This window comes from Zalophus californianus, chromosome 7 (assembly GCF_009762305.2).
Source record: "Zalophus californianus isolate mZalCal1 chromosome 7, mZalCal1.pri.v2, whole genome shotgun sequence".
Lineage (NCBI taxonomy): Eukaryota > Metazoa > Chordata > Mammalia > Carnivora > Otariidae > Zalophus > Zalophus californianus.
Window position 1 is genome coordinate 95,442,406 of NC_045601.1, and position 15,974 is coordinate 95,458,379.

At 39.0% G+C, this 15,974-nt stretch overlaps 1 protein-coding gene across 1 annotated transcript in view; it reads left to right on the forward strand.

Annotated features, from left to right (window-relative positions):
- The window catches only part of COL21A1 (collagen type XXI alpha 1 chain), a 367,375-nt gene that overhangs the window by 116,425 nt on the left and 234,976 nt on the right, over nucleotides 1-15,974 (forward strand). The gene's annotated exons all lie outside the window — the stretch shown is intronic.

Genomic DNA, 15,974 nt, shown 5'->3' on the forward strand with positions numbered 1-15,974 from the left:
AAGATTGTTAACCAGAGAGAAAGACAGGGCTGTCATTTTGATTTGTGATGCAATATCACTAAATTAAAATTAAATTAGTTTTTACAGTCTTTCCTCAGGCAAGATTTAAGAGCCTAGTGAAATAAGGAAGAAGGTAGTCTTATGTAAGGGAAAAAGATTGGGTATGCTAGGGCCCGTGTTGCAGCTACTTCCTGAGATGGGGCATTGTGATTATCCTGTTGTTGTGATTATCCTGTTGCTTCTAAATCAATACATTTCTATAATTTCCCAGGTTTGAATTAATATATATGAATTATAAATTATATTTTTAATATAATAAATTTAAGCTAATGAAGAATCAGTTATTAAAAATATGGCCATTGATTACTTTCAGAAAGATCAAAAGAGTTCCAAAACTTAATTATCTTTTCAGTTTGATATATATGCACTTAATTAAAATGTGTGAAGAACTTTGATAATGAAAGATAACATATCTAATCAACTATGATATTAAAATACAATCATGTGTTTCCCCAGATGCCCTTGCCTTGTATTAAAATTCTTAATCAGTTATCACAACTAATGTTAACTAAATATTTGTTGGGAGAATGACACCGTCATATAGAACATTTCAATTATTATATTAATATGGTAGAAGTGGGTGGGGTGCTGTTCCATGGTTGTCCAGATGTGGTGGAACATCTGGTTCTATCTCATTTTCCCTAGATCAGGCGTAAGGGTGGGTCTGTCTTCCATGGTACTGTCATTTTCCTGTCTAGGTGTCTAGGGCCGTGTCATGTTCAGGGCCAGTGAATGGAGAGATTGCCCTCCTAGGGGAGTGCTAAGTGATGTGTTAGCTCTAGGAACTGGATGCTGTTTGGGCTAACAGAGACATTCCTAAGTTCATGATTATTTGATCCCTGAGGGTTTCTCTTCGACCCAGTCAGTGTTCAGTCACCACTTCTTTGAGGAAAGTATAAAGCAGTGAACAAATGGGGTAACTTCTTGAGTTCTAAGCATCATAAGGTAGAGGGACTCAGCTTCAAGGTGGCAAAGCAAGCTTTTCCTGCCCCTAGACTAGAGAAAAGAGATCACAGGCTAGTAGAGAGGGGAAGCCACCCAGACTAGAGAAGAGTGAGGACAAGAGATCTTTAGTTGCTACAGGCACAAGCACCAAATCAGTGCCCAGTTACCCTTTTCACTATAGTTCAGTGGGCAGCCTGAGTGTTGCCTTGGTTTGTCCAGGAGGAATGGCACCCACTGTGCCTCAACACATTGCTTAGGATTTACCTGGCATCTTGGGTTAAATATAAACTTGAGCAAAGGATTAAGTCTTTCATCTATTGCCAACTACCTAAGTTATACAGAGAATTAAGGGGTAACTAAATGGAATATATCTGGCAAATTAAGGTATTCTAAGAATCAGAGACAGAAACTGCTAGAATTCACTTGGTGCACTGGGGAACAGTAGTATAGTATTTGTGAAGAACTATGAAGGGTCTGAGATCTTATCTCCTTCAAGTTCACAAGTTAGCCTGCCACAGTTTTGATGATGGCAGAAGGCACTTCTAGGTCAGAGACAAAGGATTTTGTTACTCAGAGCACAGCAAGTAATGAGTTTGTGTTAGTTCTCTTTGCCCAAGTTTCCCCTGGGAAATTCATAGGCCAAAGTGTTGGGTCCAGATTGGTGCCTATACATCAGGAGAGAAACCCTGAACTTAGGGAATACAATTTTTTTAAAAATGGGCGGCAAGCATACCTAGCCTTTGTTCTTGAGGGAGTTACCATCTCTAATTTCTAGGACTGATCAGTATATAAATATCCATGAAAATACAGTCTGGAGCAAAGGCGATTGGTGCCTCTCCTTGTAAGATATGCAGAAACATGAGAGACCTATGGAGAATTGATTCCTAACTATGTTGTGATGCAGATGGTGGTTTGTGTGTGTGTGTGTGTGTGTGTGTGTGTGTGTGTGTTTAAAGATTTTATTTGTTTTTAAGGTAATCTCAATACCCAACATGGGGTTCGAACCCACAACCCTGAGTCGCATGCTCCACAGACTAAGCCAGCCAGGCTCCCCAAAGGTCCTGTTTAATTAGAAGTTTAGCAATTTTTATCATTTCTGTACTCCTAGTGGATGAGCCACTTAATGTACTGTCTGTAAAATTTGGTTTCCTTGTTTGCAGAATTTAGTATCCATTCAGCTAATATATATTGAATGCTCCCTGTGTCCAGGCACTGTTCTAGGCACTTGGAATAAAGCAGCAAATAAAGCAGATGGAAGTCCCTCTCCTATGGAGTTTAAATTTTGCTAGTATATAACAATGATTTTAAAAATTCAGAAGATGCTAATGCTCTGGGAAAAAAAAATAAAACAAAGCAGAGAAAGGGGAAAGAGAATCCTGGGTAGAGTGATGGGAGAGAGTGCATTTCTCTTTTAGAAAAGTTTGTGATAAGGTGACAATTGAACAGAAGTCTAGAAGAAGTGAAGGTACAAGCCATGAGGACATTGAAGGAAAGAGATTTCCAGGTAAAGGAAACCCTGAGGCGGGTCCTGGTTGGTGAGGTGCAGAAATATTGCTATTTCTGCAGAGGCCATGTGGCTGGAATGGAGGAGAGGGTGGAAGAAACAGGAGGTAATGTTAGAGAGTGGTGTGTGTGTGTGTGTGTGTGTGTGTGTGTGTGTGTGTGTGTGTGTGTGTGTGTAATTTAAAACAGAAGTACAGACAACTTCAAGAAGTTTTATTGAAAAATAGGCCCAAGAAATGGGATAGTAGGTAGTGGGGTGAATACTAAATATATACTTTTTAAAGATGGGAACATTTACAGCATGTTTCTATGTTTATCTTCTCTAATCCATTAGAGAAGGAAAAAATGATTGATGTCAGAAAGGGAATGGCTGAGAAGGCAAGAGGAAAAGGATCTGGTGTACACAGGGAAAGGCTGGCCTTAGATACAAGACTGACAGTAACAGGAATGAAGGCGGAGAGTGTGGGCACAGGTGCAGGATATGTGGGTGGTGGTGGTTGTGAGCAAGCGTGGAAGTTTTCTCCTGGTTTAGTTTCTTTTTTCCCCTGAAAGAGAAATTAGAAGTATGGTCATCAGCTGAGAGTTGGGAGGCAGGTGAAGCTGTTGAAGGTCTGAGGACCAAACGCTGATGAGGAAGAGTTTAAGGGAATGGGAGAGAAAATGTGCTAGTGAGCGTACTTGGATTTCCAGGTAGCACTAAGAGCTAGTGGACACATATTTAATTTAAGAGTCATTGGGTGATTGAATATTTGTCTTTAGTCATGTTTAGCTTCGCAGGTATGGGGTTAGGATTAGGCAGAGCTAGATTTAACCAGAGTGACAGTTGTACTAAGAGAATATAATGAAGAAGGCATGAGACTTGAGGTTCCATGCAAGGGTGTAATTATAATGATGGAACATGGATATCGAAGAAGGTGGATGATGAAGGCAGCAAGTAACAGTGGAAAGTAGAATTAAGGGATCGTGTATCTGTTGTCATTGAAGTGTTTTGGTGGGGCAGAAGACCTAGAGGTATTGAGCTGGGGAGATAAGTGGTGGTCCAAAAATGCAATTTTGAAATTGAAATCATGGAGAGATTCCTATTTGTGATGGCAGATAAGCCAATGATAGGACCATGGGGGTGGGGAACTGAGATCACATGGAGGACATGGTCAACTACGGAGAGGAGAGGTCAGGGGATTGAGCATCTGGAATATTAGGAGAGTCATCTACATGGATTTTGAAATTTCTAGAAGTTACAAAAGGAGAAACTGATATACAAGGAACTAAAATCCTCACACAATTAGGAGGACTCACCCGGGGGTTTGCAGCTGGTAGCAACAAGGAGGCACTGTGGGGCATTTGCAGCAGAAAGCCATAGTTTATCAGAAGAATTAAAGACATGGACATTTATACAATAGTTTGCATGGTATTAGGCTCATGGTAAAGCTCAGTAAGTCATCTTTGAACTTGTTTTAGTTCTGACATGGAAAGAGCTTGGAAGTCATCACTTCCATCCTTACCTGGAGAAAAAGCTGAACAAACTGAAACTCAATGACTTTTCATGATTCATCAGAGAACTGAGCTTGTGGGGCAAACTGACACCCTGAGATGTGGGGAGAGGTGAATTCAGACATTCACAGGTGAATTGAGACAGGTGCATTCGGACAGTCACAGCTGAGACTGGCTTAACTGGAGCAGAAGTCACCAGAGCCATAAACTGGTAGGAACACTTAGATGATCATTTTGATGAATTGCCAGAGGTTGAGTGTGGACTAGCATGACGGTGAGAAACTCGAGGGGGCTGCCATCTTCAAATCCTATGTGACCCTTCTGGAGAAGTCCTGTGCTTCAATGACTAGAATAGGCTTTACAATATGGATATCCTGCAACACAGTGTGCTGCTCAAAATTTTTAATGTCAAATCTCTTAGTATTTGTATAACACTATAATTCTTTCTTTTTAAATAAGGATAATCTGTTCGAAAATAGGTATTTTTAATTGGAGTTTTTCTTAGCAAGCATGTAACAAATTTATGACCCCTTTGCAGTTCAAGGATATGCTCATGCAGTTGCAAGACAGTAACACTTTGTGTATCATGTGCAAAAAGAAAATTGGTTAGCAACCACAGCAGTTACTGTGGGTGTGCTTTTAAGCTCCTTTTCCAGGGGCAGGATAAAGGACCCAATTAGCCTAACTCAGGTAACCAAAAAGTTCTATGTGCAAAAATAAAGACAAAGGCAGAGGCAAGAGGGAGAGAGGGAGAAGGGGAGAGAAATCTCAAAGGAAGCTAGGAATAGCCTCTAAAAAATAGGAACTGTAGTTTGGAAATGGGAAAGATTCAAGATTCAACCCAGATTTAAAGATAGGCTTTTCTAATGCCCCCCCCACAGCCTCCAGCAGCAGGCATCCAAGATCATCACTCTTTAGTTTCTTCTCAGGTATATTCCTGCAATCAACAGACTGATTCTCTCCAAGGGTGGAAATTTAAATTTCAGAATGAGAGACTCTTGGTGGTGCAACCAGTCAGCCCTGACCACATTTTGTGTAGAACTTTTATATTAAGCTACCTCATAGTTGGCTGGTCAGGCTATGGGTTATCTGCTTTTGTGGGGTGCAGTCAAGAGGAGGAAAGTAGGCCTGCCGGGTGGGGAGGGCTGTCACAGGTGGACACAGGCACCCTGCCCAAGGAATAGGTCAGAGCCCCTTCATGAGGAAATATCTTTTTTTTTTAAATTTTTTTAAAGATTTTATTTATTTGCGAGAGAGAGAATGAGAGACAGAGAGCATGAGAGGGAGGAGGGTCAGAGGGAGAAGCAGACTCCCCGCCAATCAGGGAGCCCGATGCGGGACTCGATCCCGGGACTCCAGGATCGTGACCTGAGCCGAAGGCAGTCGCCCAGCCAACTGAGGCACCCAGGCGCCCAGGAAATATTCTTTAAAAGGAACTGAATGTAGCTGTCTTGTATTGTATAGTCTGATATCTGGATAAAAAGGAAAGAGTCCATTATTTGAGTTTATCTTCATGCATTTGCCTTGTTTATAATCAGTCAAAATGTCTACATTTATCATCATGCTGGCATTAAATAATTCCCAATTGTATTCATTTTTTTTTTTTTTTTAGTTTGTAGTCTGTGTTTGCAGTGACATCCCATAATACTGGCAGTGCTCAGGGAGTCAATTACATCATGTTTACAGGTGATCACCATAGGATAAAATGCCAAGGTCCTAAAGGATCTATGTTACTGTATTGCCCTCTAGTGGTATGCTCTTGGATTTACAGTTACTGTACTGCCATTTGTAGAAAGCAACCTTGGTCACTAATTCAGAGTTAAAGGGAAACTGCTTCTATTCCATTTAGAGAATGCATCGAGTACAAGCCATAATATCACAGTATCTATCTATTTCTTACCATGGGAAATCACAAACTAGGCTCATCAAACTCTAATAGAAGATCTTGAGTTGGAGACTATGGAAGCTGAGTGTTTTAAACCTTAGAAACTTTTTGATATATAATTCTGATATTGTTAGAATTATATATGTTAGGGATGGAACAAAGTTTAAGACCGTTAAATCCAATCCATTTTACACTTGAGAAAACAAGTTTCAAGATATAAATATGTTAGGCAATTTGCTGCAAATAGTTTACAGTAGAACTGAGCCTAGAATCCAAGTTTCCTGCCTCCCAGGCAGGCAATCTTTCTTTCATACAACCAAAATATTACAATTACATTTATTTAGTGGGAAGATGGCCCAAGGTCCAGGCTGTTGTAAGAAAAAACACAAAAAATAAAACCCCAAAAACGTGTGATATCCTAAAAAGGAGAATTAATGTATGAGTTATTTGAAGGAAAGGGAAGATATATGCTTTTTCTCTTTTAGGAAAAGAATACAATTTGAAAACTTTATTCTTTTTATTAATTCCATAGCATTATTTCTGGGCAAAGCAGGAGAGAAGAGAAAATAGGCTGGATAAGGCAGAGGCCAGTGGGGGAGGGTATACAGGAATGCCTCTATCCATGTTTCTTTTTTTTTTTTAAGATTTTATTTATTTATTTGACAGAGAGAGACAGCGAGAGAGGGAACACAAGCAGGGGGAGTGGGAGAGGAGAAGCAGGCTTCCCGCGGAGCAGGGAGCCCGATGCGGGGCTCGATCCAAAGACCTTGGGATCATGACCTGAGCCAAAGGCAGATGCTTAATGACTGAGCCACCCAGGTGCCGCACCTCCAACCATGTTTCTGACCTTAGGTGCTCATTCTTATTCAAAGAATAGGTTATGTGAGTGACTAGGTTGGGGTAGCCATTCCCACTTTATCAGTGATCTGAATGGCTATTCAATGGACTGAATTGTGTCCCCCACCAAATTCACACGTTGAAGCTCTAACCACCAATGTGACTATATTTGGAGACAGGACCTATAAGGAGGTAATTAAGGTTAAATGAGGTCATAAGGTTGGTCCTTAATCTGATAGGACTCTCTTCTTATGTGAACAGAGAGAGAGAGAGAGAGAAAGAGAGAGGGATATCTGTCTCCCCATCATGCGAAGACACAGCCCAAAGATACCATCTACAATTCTGGAGGAGTTCTCATTAGAACCCAACCATGCTGGCATCTTGCTATTAGTATTTCATTTTAATTGTGCAAATTTTGGAAACTAAGGCTCAGAGGGTAGGTAACTCGCCATCCTTGTGGTAGAACAACAAATCAAATCAAGTTTTGTGTGTGATTCTGAAACCCCAAATCATTGCAGCCCACTCTAGTTTGGCCATGTTAGTGCCTTACCCGCTACCTTCAAGCTGCACTCTGCTCCTCCATCTCACCTAAAATGTTCCTGTGAAATCCATGGAGGTTTACTGGATTACAGTAAACCTATGTTTAACATATGTTAAATACGTTAGGCAATTTGCTATTATTTCAAACCTATTTAACATATTTACGTGCTGCAGTACTCACAACAGTTAAAGACATGCACCATGTGGCCAGTCTTCCCAGTATGGGAGGCTGTGAATTCAACATCCTTACTGACTTCTCTGATGCTTTTGCCACTGAGGACCATACCATTCTTGTAAACCTCTCTTCTCTTGGTCTCTTTGATACCCATTTATACTGGCTATCTTTTTTCCTACTTAACTCTTCCTACCTTGTCCCTCAAGGGCACTCTTTTGTCCCTTTATGTACCTTAGTAGCATTGATGTGCCCCCAAATTGTATTGCTGTTTTTTGGGGCTATCTCATGTCCTATGTATTATTTTATTTCTTACTACCACTCATATTCTTTGGCCTTCCAAGTAACTTTCTCTTTCTTTCTTTTCAGTCCTGAAGTCTCTCCTGAACTTCAGTTCCATGTATCAAGTATCTGCTGGGTGTTTCTATCTGAATCTCTGACAGATACTTCAAAACAAATTATACATCTGAACTTAGAAGTTTTCATTCAATGAATATTCTTTCTCAGACTCATCATTCCCTAACAAATACCAACATCCTCTCAGTCACCCAAGCAAGAAAGCTGGAAGTCATTTTCAATTCTTTCTTCTACCCCTTTTTCTGTAATCCAATCTGTCATCCAATTCTATGTTTTATCACCAAAACAATCACAGACTCCATCCCTTCTCTTTTTCCCTATGCCATTTTTCTAGTTCAAGGGTTCATTGCTTGCTTGCATTAACCTTGTAACTCATCTTTTTGTTTCCATTATTTACCCACTTAAATCTTTCATACAGCAGATAGACTGAATGATCTAAAATGCAAATATCACCAGTTGCAAAAGAGAAAATTGTCTCTAAAACAAGGTGCATATGGTCCTCATAATCTAGATGCTGCCTTTCCTTCCAGCCTCATCTGCTGTCACCTTTACAGCACACATCATACTCTAGGTTTGCTAAATTTTGTCTAGTTCCCTGTTCACATAATTTTGCTATCGGTTCATCATGTTCTTTCCTCTGTCCAAAACCCATTACTCTTCCCACCTCTAAGCCCTCATCACTCAGCAAGAATAATGCCTATCATGACTCATTTTTTCAAGACACAGTTGAGCTTCCACCAAGAAGCCGTCCTGATACCCCATTAGGCTAGATGATTTTTCTCTGTGCTCACAGAGTCGCGAACATTCCTCTGCCATTGGATCTACTACTGTAGTTACATGTCTGTCTTCCTTATTTGCTCCTCACTAGGAGTGGAATCAGGAGTCAGCCCAGTGTTTAATGAGTCTTCTCAAGTGTTTGTTAAACTGAAGTTTTTTAAGGGCAAGTTTTTTTTCAGTCTGAGCCTTCAGTTTCAATATCTTGTGGTTCAGGGGCGCCCGGGTGGCTCCGTCATTAAGCGTCTGCCTTCGGCTCAGGTCATGATCCCGGGGTCCTGGGATCGAGCCCCACCTCGGGCTCCCTGCTCAGCGGGAAGCCTGCTTCTCCCTCTCCCACTCCCCCTGCTTGTGTTCCCTTTCTCGCTGTCTCTCTCTCTGTCAAGAAAATAAATAAAATCTTTAAAAAAATCTTGTGGTTCACTAATTACTTTTACAGACACATATATAAACAGATATGTATGTTATTTTAATTATAATTATTAATTATATAATATGATTTATTATATACATATATGCACATGTATATGTACGCATATATGTATAATGTATGTATTTACACAGCTATAACCATGTTGATTAACTTTTATCTTCAAAAGTAGAGTAAAACTTTCTTATAAATTTGTAGAGCTATACTGTGGATCCATTTGAAGGAATATTATCTTGTAGAGATCTAACCCTCTCACGAAAATAAGGATTGTAATTTTTCTTAACATTGACTATGAAAAGTTCTAGCAGCATTCTTCTTGATGTTCTTTCTCCTTTTCATTGTTTATCTGATAAACATCTGATCACATCTTCTCTAGAGAAGATGTTAAAATAAGTAGGGTGGCACTGCAGGGGCCCAAGTGAGTCCCTGCCAAGGGACTCTGATCTGGACCACTCCCATCATTATACCAGGAACACATGTCTCCAAACAAATGTTCTAATGTAACAACTCATATCCTGGAACTAGTCTCTGCTTACTACTCCAAGAATTATATTCTCTCATTTATTCTTTTTACTCAAGATCTTTGTACTGTTTTCTTGGCCAGGAAAAGAGTCATTATATTCTGTAGAGCTAGTGTTTGATGGGCTAGCACTAAGAGTTTTGGAAATTTTCTCCTTATGGAAATGGTGCTTTTAATTTTAAAATATATTGGTGGAAATATAGTCAATAATATTGTATTAACTTTTATATTTTTTTAGAGGAGGGTAGGGGCAGAGGGAGAGAGAGAACCTTAAGCAGGCTCCATACCCAACACGGAGCCGGAGGCGGGGCTCAATCTCACAACCCTGAGATCATGACCTGAGCTGAAATCAAGAGTTGGACGCTTAACTGACTGAGCCACCCAGGCACCCCTGTAGTAACTTTGTAAGATAACAGATGGTAATTAGACTTATTGTGGTGATGATTTCACAATGTTCAACAAATGTTGAATCACTAGGTTGTATACCTGGAACTAATTTAATGTTATATGTCAGTTATACCTCAATAAATTAAAAAAATGCATTGGCATGTCATTGCTAAACCTGCATTGTATCTTTCAAAAACTGATAGCTGGGCAGTGGTGAAAGCCATGCAGCCAGCCCCTCCAAAAATATCCTGTTGCCTGTCATCACCAGCACCTTGTTCTCTAGCAACATGGTCTGGCAACGTGAGACTTTGACTTTTACACTGGAGTGGGACATCAGTTCTTATTTGGCTAAGCCACTTCTCCCAAGTAACAAGTCTAATAAAGGTATGCAACAACTAAATTCAGACTTGACTCCTTTCATCTCCTTTTGCCTGGGACAATAGTGTGATTAATCTAACATTGATTTGGAGTATATTATTTCTTTATCAGTGAATTAAAAGACATTATAATAAAAAAACCCCAGTAAGTGATAGTTGTTTATTATTCTGGATTTTGTGAGTTAAATCTCTATTAATCTGCAACATCTGTGCCAAGTATTAGGACCCATGTTTTATTTATTTTTTCAAAGATTTATTTATTTATTTGATAGAGAGAGTGCACAAGCAGGGGGAGCAGGAGAGGGAGAAACAGGCTCCCCGCTGAGCAGGGAGCTTGATGCAGGGCTCAAACCCAGGACCCTGGGATCGTGACTTGAGCCAAAGGTAGACACTTAACCAACTGAGCAACCCAGGTAACCCAGAACCCACGTTTTAAATGTCTATTCCTAAAGTATGACCAAATAGTCAAATAGATTTCTGATGAAAGGAAACAAAATTAACATATACAAAATATAAATATATTCATATAGTGTATTTTAAATATTCTAGACTATAATACACATTAGTAATGCTAAATATATAAATATGTTAATGAATCCATATTTCTTCATTTGTTCTGGACATAACCCTTGGCATTAGATGGTAAGCATTTTTCTATAAGACTTACCTAACTAGTTAGACAAGTTATTTTGGCAGCAATTATGTATTTGTAAATGGCCTCCAAGTAAATTTTATGAGAATAAAAAGAAAGACCTTTCCAATACCAGTACTTACATTTAAATAAAATTATTGCTCAGCAATAGTCCTAATTAAAGAGTTATCTGGGGAACATTAAAAACACTGATCCTCAAACTCTCCTAGAGATTCTAGTTCAGATGATTGGGATGGGCTTGGGCATTAGTATTTTTAAAAACTCCCCAGTGCATTCCGTTGTGCAGCCAGGATTGATAATAAAAGACTGAGCATGATTAATAAGCAATTGAAGTTCAGATGGAAACCTCTGCTTTTGCCCCATTCCTGTGCCTTCCACCCTGGCCAAGATAATAAATGAAAAGCATATCATATCCCAGGGGAATGACAGAAATTAGTGCCATTCTTAAGGACCTAAAGTCAGGATGCCCAATAGAATTCCCTGTAATGAGGGTAATGTCCTATATCTACCCTGTCAAATAGAGTACCCACTAGCCATGTAAGGCTATTAAGCACTTGACATGTGGCTAGTGCAAAAACTGAATATAAAGTTTTGTTTTTAATTCTAGTTTCAATTTAGTCACATGTGTTTAGTGGTTACTATACTAGACAGTATAGATCAAAAGGATGCAGAAGTGAGACCTCTGTCATGGTTCCATTTAATCTCCTCCAGAAAACTGTTCCTGATGTCTCTGGTCAGAAGTAATATTGTTCCTATCTGTGTGTTTCCTATTGCTGCTGTAACAAATCACCCCAAACTTAGTGGCTTAAAAACACAAAGGGGCTTAAACGAACACAAATTAAGTTCTGGAGGTCTCAAGTTTCTGGAGGTCAGGAGTCCAAAATGGGTCTTAAAAGGCTAAAGCCAAAGTGGTTCGCAAGGCTGTATTCCTTCTGGAGGCTCTAGGAATGAATCTGTTTCCTTGCCGTTGCCAGCTTCCAGAAGTCACCTACATTCCTTGGCTTGTGGTTCCTTCCATCTCAAAGCCAGCAGTATAGCATCTTCAAATCTCTGCCTCTGACATTCCTGTATCACTCTTTCACTTATAATGACCTTTTTTATTGCAGCAGATTAACTTGGATAATCCAGATACTCTCTTCATCCCCAAATCCTTAATTTAATCTCACCTTCAAATTACTTTTGTCATGTAAGGTAACGTATTCAGAGGTTCTGGGAATTAAGATGTGAACATTTGGGGGGAGCCATTATTCAGCCCCCTCTACTATGGCACTTATTCTGCCTTGTCTTATAGTTTCCCATGTGCTTTTCTATGAGCAGCAAAGGAGTCTTAGTAATTTTAATCCCTAGGTTAAAACTGTGGCTTTCACACTATATGTGTTCAAAATATATTTGTTGGAATGAGTTGATTAAGGTTAAAAAAAGAAGAGAGAGTATTTGATAGGTCCTGACTGAGTGAATAAAGAATTAAGGGGGGGTCTTAATTCAGCAAATTAATTTTGAGCATCTGCATGAATTGAACATTCACCAATCCATCAACCCATGGAATAGATTTTGGAGCAGTACTTATCAATCAGCAGTCAACTGTAGACTGAACAGTTGTACCCCGATCTGTTTATTTTAGCTCAGTGTGTTTTGGGCTGTTGAGAAAGCAATGGGAAACCAAAGGCTGTTTGCATGATTCTTTAGGAAGTAAGAACAAAAAAATGTGGAATGACAATTAATAGCTTATGTCTGATAAATGCACTTCAAAACTAGAACATTTTAATATTAATACATTATTTGATAAAGGAAGTTAGTGTATGGAAATCAATGATTACTTTATTAAGCATTTATATCTAATGAGTGAAAAATTTACTCTAGTTTGGTCTATTTATTTATTTTTATTTATTTTTTTATTATGTTATGTTAATCACCATACATTACATCATTAGTTTTTGATGTAGTGTTCCATGATTCATTGTTTGCATATAACACCCAGTGCTCCATGCAGTATGTGCCCTCCTTAATACCCATCACCAGGCTAACCCATCCCCCCACCCTCCTCCCCTCCAGAACTCTCAGTTTGTTTCTCAGAGTCCGTAGTCTCTCAATGGTTTGTCTCCCCCTCTGATTTCCCCCCCTTCATTTTTCCCTTCCTGCTATCTTCTTCTTCTTCTTTTTTTTTTTTTAACATATAATGTATTATTTGTTTCAGAGGTGCAGGTCTGTGATTCAACAGTCTTACACAATTCACAGCACTCACCATAGCACATACCCTCCCCAATGTCTATCACCCAGCCACCCCATCCCTCCCAACCCCCACCACTCCAGCAACCCTCAGTTTGTTTCGTGAGATTAAGAATTCCTCATATCAGTGAGGTCATATGATACATGTCTTTCTCTGATTGACTTATTTCGCTCAGCATAATACCCTCCAGTTCCATCCACGTCGTTGCAAATGGCAAGATCTCATTCCTTTTTATGGCTGCATAATATTCCATTGTGTATATACACCACATCTTCTTTATCCATTCATCTGTCGATGGACATCTTGGCTCTTTCTGTAGTTTGGCTATTGTGGACATTGCCGCTATAAAATCGGGGTGCATGTAACCCTTCGGATCCCTACATTTGTATCTTTGGGGTAAATACCCAGTAGTGCAATTGCTGGGTCATAGGGTAGCTCTATTTTCAACTTTTTGAGGAACCTCCATACTGTTTTCCAGAGTGGCTGCACCAGCTTGCATTCCTACCAACAGTGTAGGAGGGTTCCCCTTTCTCCGCATCCCCGCCAACATCTGTCGTTTCCTGACTTGTTAATTTTAGCCATTCTGACTGGTGTGAGGTGGTATCTCACTGAGGTTTTGATTTGGATTTCCCTGATGCCGAGCGATGTTGAGCACTTTTTCATGTGTCTGTTGGCCTTTTGGATGTCTTCTTTGGAAAAATGCCTGTTCATGTCTTCTGCCCATTTCTTGATTGGATCATTTGTTCTTTGGGTGTTGAGTTTGATAAGTTCTTTATAGATTTTGGATACTGATATGTCATTTATCTGATATGTCATTTGCAAATATTTTCTCCCATTCTGTCGGTTGTCTTTTGGTTTTGTTGACTGTTTCTTTTGCTGTGCAAAAGCTTTTTATCTTGATGAAGTTCATTTTTGCTCTTGCTTCCCTTGCCTTTGGCGATGTTTCTAGGAAGAAGCTGCTGCAGCTGAGGTCGAAGAGGTTGCTGCCTGTGTTCTCCTTTAGGATTTTGATGGACTCCTGTCTCAATTTAGGTCTTTCAACCATTTTGAGTCTATTTTTGTGTGTGGTGTAAGGAAATGGTCCAGTTTCATTCTTTTGCATGTGGCTGTCCAATTTTCCCAACACCATTTGTTGAAGAGACTGTCTTTTTTCCATTGGACATTCTTTCCTGCTTTGTCGAAGATGAGTTGACCATAGAGTTGCGGGTCCATTTCTGGGTTGTCTATTTTGTTCCATTGATCTATGTGTCTGTGTCTGTTTTTGTGCCAGTACCATACTGTCTTGATGATGACAGCTTTGTAATAGAGCTTGAAGTCCAGAATTGTGATGCCACCAGCTTTGCTTTTCTTTTTCAACATTCCTCTGGCTATTCGGGGTCTTTTCTGGTTCCATACAAATTTTAGGATTATTTGCTCCATTTCTTTGAAAAAAGTGGATTGTATTTTGATAAGGATTGCATTGAATGTGTAGATTGCTCTAGGTAGCATTGACATCTTCACAATATTTGTTCTTCCAATCCATGAACATGGAACGTTTTTCCATTTCTTTGTGTCTTCCTCAATTTCTTTCATGAGTATTTTATAGTTTTCTGAGTACAGATTCTTTGCCTCTTTGGTTAGATTTATTCCTAGGTATCTTATGGTTTTGGGTGCAATTGTAAATGGGATCTACTCCTTAATTTCTCTTTCTTCTGTCTTGTTGTTGGTGTATAGGAATGCCACTGATTTCTGTGCATTGATTTTATATCTGGCCACTTTATTGAATTCTTGTATGAGTTCTAGCAGTTTTGAGGTGAAGTCTTTTGGGTTTTCCACATAAAGTATCATATCATCTGCAAAGAGTGAGAGTTTGACTTCTTCTTTGCTGATTTGGATGCCTTTTATTTCTTTTTGTTGTCTAGTTTTTTTTTTTTTTTTAAAGACATTCCAGGATAAAAGATGTTCTGTTTGATTATTTATAAGTTAAGCATTTAGTATAACAGAAAAATATTTTATTCTACAAAATTTAAACATATACAGAAGTAGAAAGGATCAGATAACAGAACCCATGTACCCATCACCCAGCTTAAACAACTATCATCCCCAGACCTGGAATATTGTTTTAATCTGTACTCTATTCCCCACTCCCTATCCCCACCTCCACCCCAAATCCTGATTATTTTCAAGCAATGTTTAGAATTGTATCATTTTATCCATAAATTTAATCATGTATAAACACATCTGGGTAGGTTTGTTAATGAATTTCCTCATATTCATGTTGGCTTCCTGCATGCTTTGGCAGCTCCATATCTGACATTTACTGTCTTTTCTTTACCTTATGTGGAATTTAGTTCTGAAGGACAAAATGTAACAACTAAATATGGAAAATGCTAAGCTGGCCAGACTTCTTTAATTTTCCTATTACTTCAATTCATATTTTAGAAAATAGCTTACAATGTGGAAGTGTATGAAATTGCAAGCAAAATTAAAACAATATTTGCATTTTTTTTCGAGAGAAAGGGGAGCTCTTAACCACAGGGGAAATATGAGTTAAAAACTTCCAAGCTCTACTCCTCTTATTTTAGGAACATATTAAATAATGTTAAGGGAAGACATATATAACCCAGTTGGAGAGGCACTTAGAGAAAGTCCAGGATTAGGGGATATTCTGAGGGAACATTTTTCATAGGAATAATTAGGTGAAGCCCACACTAGAACTGAGAAATAAGATATTGTTGAAGATGAAAGTCTGATCAGAAAGTATTAAGCCATATAAAATATAAAAATATGAAATGTTTCTTTTGGGAACTAAAGTACTATCTTTCCATATATGTCTGT